Below are 6,481 nucleotides of genomic sequence, written 5' to 3'. Positions count from 1 at the left end.
CAAATACCAAGCAAATAGTTAACCGGACCTAAAAAACCGATTAGAGAGAAGCCTTGATGATATTCTCAACACCCTCAAGCTAATTGCCAGTTACTAGAATATCGTCAACATAGACCAGCTTATACATAGTGGAGCTAAAATTGTGTAAGATAAATAGTGAAGAGTTAGATTATGATTTAATAAAACCCAAAGTAAAAAGATAATTTTTGAGTTCTGTGTTTCATGCACGAGGAATTTATTTAGGACCATATATTATTTTCTGAAGATGACAGATATAGTTGGATGTTCAGAATCTTCAAATATTGGTGGTTGTCGCATACAAACTTTTTTAGTAAATTGACCTTAAAAGAAAGCATTGTTAACATAATATATTTTTAAGCATAAGACAAAATATATAATTATATAAATAAAATAATAATAAATTGAACAACTATAATATGATTGATTTTAATATAAAATAATGCATAAAATTTTTAAGTGAATATTTTTTTAAAAAAGTTTGAAATATTAAATAGAATTAAATATTATAAAATAATAAATATTTGAACTTTTCTCAATTTTTAATTATTTAGTAAAAAAAATATTATTAGACATGAATATAATTGCAATATCTTTGAATTATTTATTAATTTTATAAATGTTAAATTATTTAATTTTTTCCTATGCCCTTAATGGTTAATTTATATTTTCATTATAAGTCATTTCACTGCTATCTTTATAATTAAATTCAAACACATCTCACCATTAATTTTAATCTCGTTAATATAATAGTTAATCTCACTGTTATAATAACTAATTTTCTTACCATTGTTGTTTTTAGTATCAACTATGCTTGTAGCGACGTAAAAATTTTAGCTTAGCTTGGTCGCTAATTGTGGCGATTTATTGAAAAAAGTTTAAATTTTGACGTTTGATTTTTGAAATAAACAGGGAGTCGCCACCGATCCTTTTTCCTAGGTGTGCTCGGACACCTATTAGATCTCTTATTAAAACAAATAAAAGGCTAAGTTTAGGTCTACGTTGAAATCCAGAGAAAATTTAGGGTTCGGGAGTCGGTTACGCGCGAGAAAGGTATTAGCACCCTCGCGACGCCCAAAATTGGTATCTTATTAAACACATGTTGTCTTGATTTTCAAAATACGAATTCAATTTGACATTTAAGTGTGATCCGATTGAAGGAAATGAGAAGTTGCAAGTTTTGTTTTTTAGAAGGACGTCCCGTTTTTAACACGAGCCGATTAATTTCACCCAACATAGCGATGAAATCAATGACTTAATGTTAAAATCGGTACATTGCCTTATTCTTAAAATTAAAATGTAAAAAGTTTTTAAAATGATAGTAAAAAATCCAAGAATATTATTGTCAAAAAAATGTGAATAATGATGTGAATAATAAAATATATAAAATATAAAATATTAAAATATCAAAATATTAGAATAATAATTAATATTGACAAATAAAAAATAAAATAGAAATAAAAAAATGTACATAATATATATATTAGAAATAATAATGATGTTTAAAAATCAATACTATTAATAATACTACATCAATATGTACATATATAAAAAATAAATACGTGATAATATTAAAAATATGTACATAATATAGTGTTAAAATACATACATAATATAGTTAAGATATATACATAAGATAACATGTAAAAAAAATATATATATATATAAATAATATAATATTAAAGATATATACATAAAATAGTATACAATATATATACGTAATATAGAATTTAAAATATACCTAATATATTAAAAGAATATATATAATATAATATTCAGAAATATAATAATAACAAAAAAGGAGAGAGAGGGAGAGGGTGGATGATTTTCGGCCACAAGGTCGCCCATCGTCCGGTCACCGGACCGCCGCCGGCGCCACCGTACACGACAGCCGGACCTCAAAAAACTTTTTCGGTAAAAATGGGTAAGCTTCCTCCTTTTATTTTTTTTACTTTCGTATAAAAGAAACAAAATAAGATTGAAAGGAAAACAATAAGTAAACAAAGAACTTAAAATGAGAATAGACAAAGAAACCTCTTTTGCTTTGATCTTTGATTAATCTTCAAAAAAACTAGCTTCTCCAAAAACTAGTCTTCACAATAACTCTTCTCCTTATTTACTTTAAAAAGAAACCTCTCCAAAATCCTTTACAATAACTTTCTCTCCCAAAAACTCTCCCAAAAAAAAATCCCCCCATATACAAAATATGAGAAGGCTTATATAGCCATTTACAAAATATTTTTTTATTGTTTATGTCTTCATTTGTAGGTACAAGTGGTGGTGGAGCAAGTGTGGTTAGATGAGTAGGTAATGGAGCAAGTGTGGCTAGTGGATTTGGGGGTGGAAAAGGTGTGGCTAGTGGAGTTGGTGGTGGAAAAAGAGTGGCTAGTGGAGTTGGTGGTGGAAAAAGGAGTGGCTAGTGGAGTTGGTGGTGGAAAAGGTGTGGCTAGTGGAGTTGGTGGTGGAAAAGGTGTGGCTAGTTGAGAAAAGTTTAAGTTGTGGGCTAGGTTTTTTATTTTGATTTGGGCTTAGGGTTTGGGCCATTGGGGTTTTGATGTAAATTGGGCTTTGGGTAGTTAAGATTTTGGGTTTTGGGTTTAATTTTGGTGGGTTAGGTAAGGCTAAATTGGGTTTTGATGTGAATGGGCTAAAATTGGCCTACAACAACTGCCCCTCTTTGCTTATTATCGTGTAACGAGAATAGAGCAAAGATATAAAGAAAGGCCAATTTTGCCCAGTCTTGCTAAGTATGGACTTCTTTGGTGCTCTTCTCATCCAAGTAGTCTCTTTCCAGTCCATCGCATCTTGTAGCTTTAGTTCAATCCACTGCAAATTCGGAGATATGCCTTGTAGCTTCAATCTGTTCCAATGTAATTCAATATGCTCTTCTATCGCTTCAGTGAGATAAGGTTTTGGGTCTTCTCTTCTGCCACTTTAGAAAGGCAAGATCTGATATCCTCGATCAACTCCACTGTAACTTCAGGGAGACAAAATCTGGTGTCTTCAATCAGCTCTAATATTGATTCTTTACTCGGCATGTGATCCTGAGCTCAACTCATTTCTCGCAATATGAATTGACTCCGTAAAACTAGACATTAAAAACAGAAATTGAAAATAGCTCAGCACGTGAGTCAAGGCTCAACTCACATCTCGCAATATGAGTTGATTTTTGAAAAATATAAATTGAAAAAAAATAGAAATTGAAAAGCAGAAATTAAAAAGACCTCAGCATGTGAGCCGAGGCTCAACTCACCTCTCGCAATATGAGTTAATTTTTGACAAACAGAAATTGAAATTACCTCAGCGTGTCCCGAGGCTCAACTCTTCTTTCCCAATATGAGTTGATTTTTGGAAAACAGAAATTTAAAAATACCTCAGCGTGTCCTGAGGCTCAACTCACCTCTCGCAATATGAGTTGATTTTTTTTTACGAACAGAAATTGAAGAACAGAAATTGAAAAGACCTCAGCATGTGAGCCGAGGCTCAACTCACCTCTCGCAATATGAGTTGATTTTTGACAAACAGAAATTAAAAGGCTTAACTCACTTCTCGCAACATGAGTTGATTTTTGAAACAACAAAAATTAAGAATACCTCAGCGTGACCTGAGGCTCAACTCACCTCTCGCAATATGAGCTGAATTTGAAAAAGTAGAAATTAAAAGGTTCAACCCACCTCTCGCAATATGAGTTGATTCTTGACAAACAGAAATTGAAATTACCTCATCGTGTCCTGAGGCTCAACTCATCTCTCGCAATATGAGTTGATTTTTTGAAAAACAAAAATTTAAAAATACCTCAGCGTGTCTTGAGGCTCAACTCACCTCTCGCAATATGAGTTGATTTTTTTTTACGAACAGAAATTGAAGAACAGAAATTGAAAAGACCTCAGCATGTGAGCCGAGGCTCAACTCACCTCTCGCAATATGAGTTAATTTTTGACAAACAGAAATTGAAATTACCTCAGCGTGTCCCGAGGCTCAACTCACCTTTCGCAATATGAGTTGATTTTTGAAAAACAGAAATTTAAAAATACCTCAGCGTGTCCTGAGGCTCAACTCACCTCTCGCAATATGAGTTGATTTTTTTTTACGAACAGAAATTGAAGAACAGAAATTGAAAAGACCTCAGCATGTGAGCCGAGGCTCAACTCACCTCTCGCAATATGAGTTGATTTTTGACAAACAGAAATTGAGATTACCTCAGCGTGTCTTGAGGCTCAACTCACCTCTCGCAATATGAGTTGATTTTTGACAAACAGAAATTGAAATTACCTCAGCGTGTCCTGAGGCTCAACTCACCTCTAGCAATATGAGTTGATTTTGAAAAACAAAAATTAAAAGTATCTCAACGTGTCTTGAGGCTCAACTCATCCCTCGCAATATGAGTTGATTTTCCTTGAAAAGCATGAATTAAAAACATCAAAATACCCAAAACCTGTCCTTTGGTAGAACTCGGGTGTCTTTTCCTTTGATTCAGTGCGACTCTCATTCAAGATTTCTTGCTCTGCTGGAGTACCTGTATATGATATGTATGATGTTATCATGATATGCACATGTTTGTCTTAAATGCTTTTATGCCTACATGATTATGCAGTGCTCCTTAAGCATGTTTGTCGTATGTCCATTTAGCCACGGTTGTTGAGGATCTGTGTTCATTGCTTTGATTCTCGACTTTCTCTTCAGGCCTTATACCTGCCTTCAAGCTTCACGAGTAATCGACGTTCCTCAGATATCACTCTTCTGCCCCCGATTGAACTTTGTTCTTACTTTGAGACTCTTGTGCTTATCAAATTTTCATCCAGGTAATGCTTAACATTTCTTTTGTTTAGAGTATGTCATTTCTCCATTTATCATGTAAATAAACACATAATGAGATGCATGAAAAAGGTCAGGTATGGAAAAAATGATATTTCATATTCATCTATTTCAAATGTGGCAAATAAAGCAAGTTAACCAATGAGAGTAAAAAATGTCAAAAAGAAAGAAAGGATCGTATTCAACGGATACAAATACTTTAGATATTCGACACATGAACTCTTCCACGTTCCTCAATCAAGAATCTTTTCGAGTCTGGCTCTTTGCGTAGAAGATTTCGAGCTTTCAGAAATGCTTCAAATACTGTAGTCTCACTGTTTGACCCGCTGTTAAAACGCCACGCTCTTTAAGCCAGGTTTACCTCATTAGGACGCCCTCTCGGGTTTTTATCCTAATCTTTTGTACTAATCAAGACGCCCTTTTCGGGTTTTCGCCTTGATCCCTTTTTTTTTTAAGATGCCCTTTTCGGGTTTTCATCTTAAGCATAATATTTCTTCACAGCATCTGAGTTCACTGGATTCGACAACACTTTCCCATCCATCTCAGTAATGATCAAAGCTCCTCCTGAGAATGCCTTCTTTATGACATATGGTCCTTCCCAATTTGGTGCCCATTTTCCTCGCATGTCTTTTTGTATTGGGAGAATTTTCCTCAGCATGAGTTCTCCTTCATGGAATTCTCTTGGCCGTACCTTCTTGTCATGGGCTGTGATCATTCTTTTCTAGTACATTTGTCCATGACAAATTGCCCTGAGACGCTTTTCTTCAATGAGGTTCAGTTGATCATATCGAGCTTGTACCCATTCTGCTTCTTCTAACTTTGATTCCATTAAGACTCGCAGAGAGAGGATCTCAACCTCAATAGGTAGCACAGCTTCCATTCCATAAACCAGAGAGAAAGGAGTTGCTCCTGTAAATGTTCGCACAGATGTGTGATATGCATACAAAGCAAATGGTAGTTTCTCGTGCCAATCTTTATATGTCTCAGTCATTTTCCCAATATCCTCTTAATATTTTTGTTGGCTGCTTCCACAGCCCCGTTCATCTTTAGGCGATAGGGCGAGGAGCTATGATGCTTTATTTGGAATTGCTTGCACACTTCTTCCATCATCTTATTGTTCAGATTCATGGCATTATCTGAAATGATTCTTTCAGGCAAACCATATCGGCAAATGATTTTCTTTTTCAAAAACTTGCACACTGCAGTCTTCGTCACATTGGCAAACGAAGCGGCTTCAATCCATTTTGTGAAGTAATCGATAACCACAAAAATGAATTGATGTCCATTTGAAGCTTTTAGAGAAATTGGCCTTATGACATCCATGCCCTACATAGAAAAAGGCCACGGAGAAGTCATAACATGAAGGGGTGAAGGGGCTACATGAATTTTATCGCCGTAGATTTGACATTTGTGGCATTTTCTGGCAAAATTGATGCAGTCACTTTCTATTGTCAGCCAATAATAATCGAGTCTCATGATCTTTCTGGCCATATTGAAACCATTGGCATGCGTTCTGCAAATTCCCTCATGGACCACTTCAAGTATTTTTCTGGCTTCAACATCATCCACACATCTCAAAAGCATCTGATCCTTTCCTCTTTTATACAGGATATCCCCATCAAGAACAAATCCTGCTGCCATTCTTCTA

This window comes from Gossypium hirsutum, chromosome A12 (assembly GCF_007990345.1).
Source record: "Gossypium hirsutum isolate 1008001.06 chromosome A12, Gossypium_hirsutum_v2.1, whole genome shotgun sequence".
In the NCBI taxonomy this organism is placed as follows: Eukaryota; Viridiplantae; Streptophyta; class Magnoliopsida; order Malvales; family Malvaceae; genus Gossypium; species Gossypium hirsutum.
The sequence above is the reverse complement of the archived record's forward strand: the minus strand, read 5'-3'. Positions refer to the sequence as shown.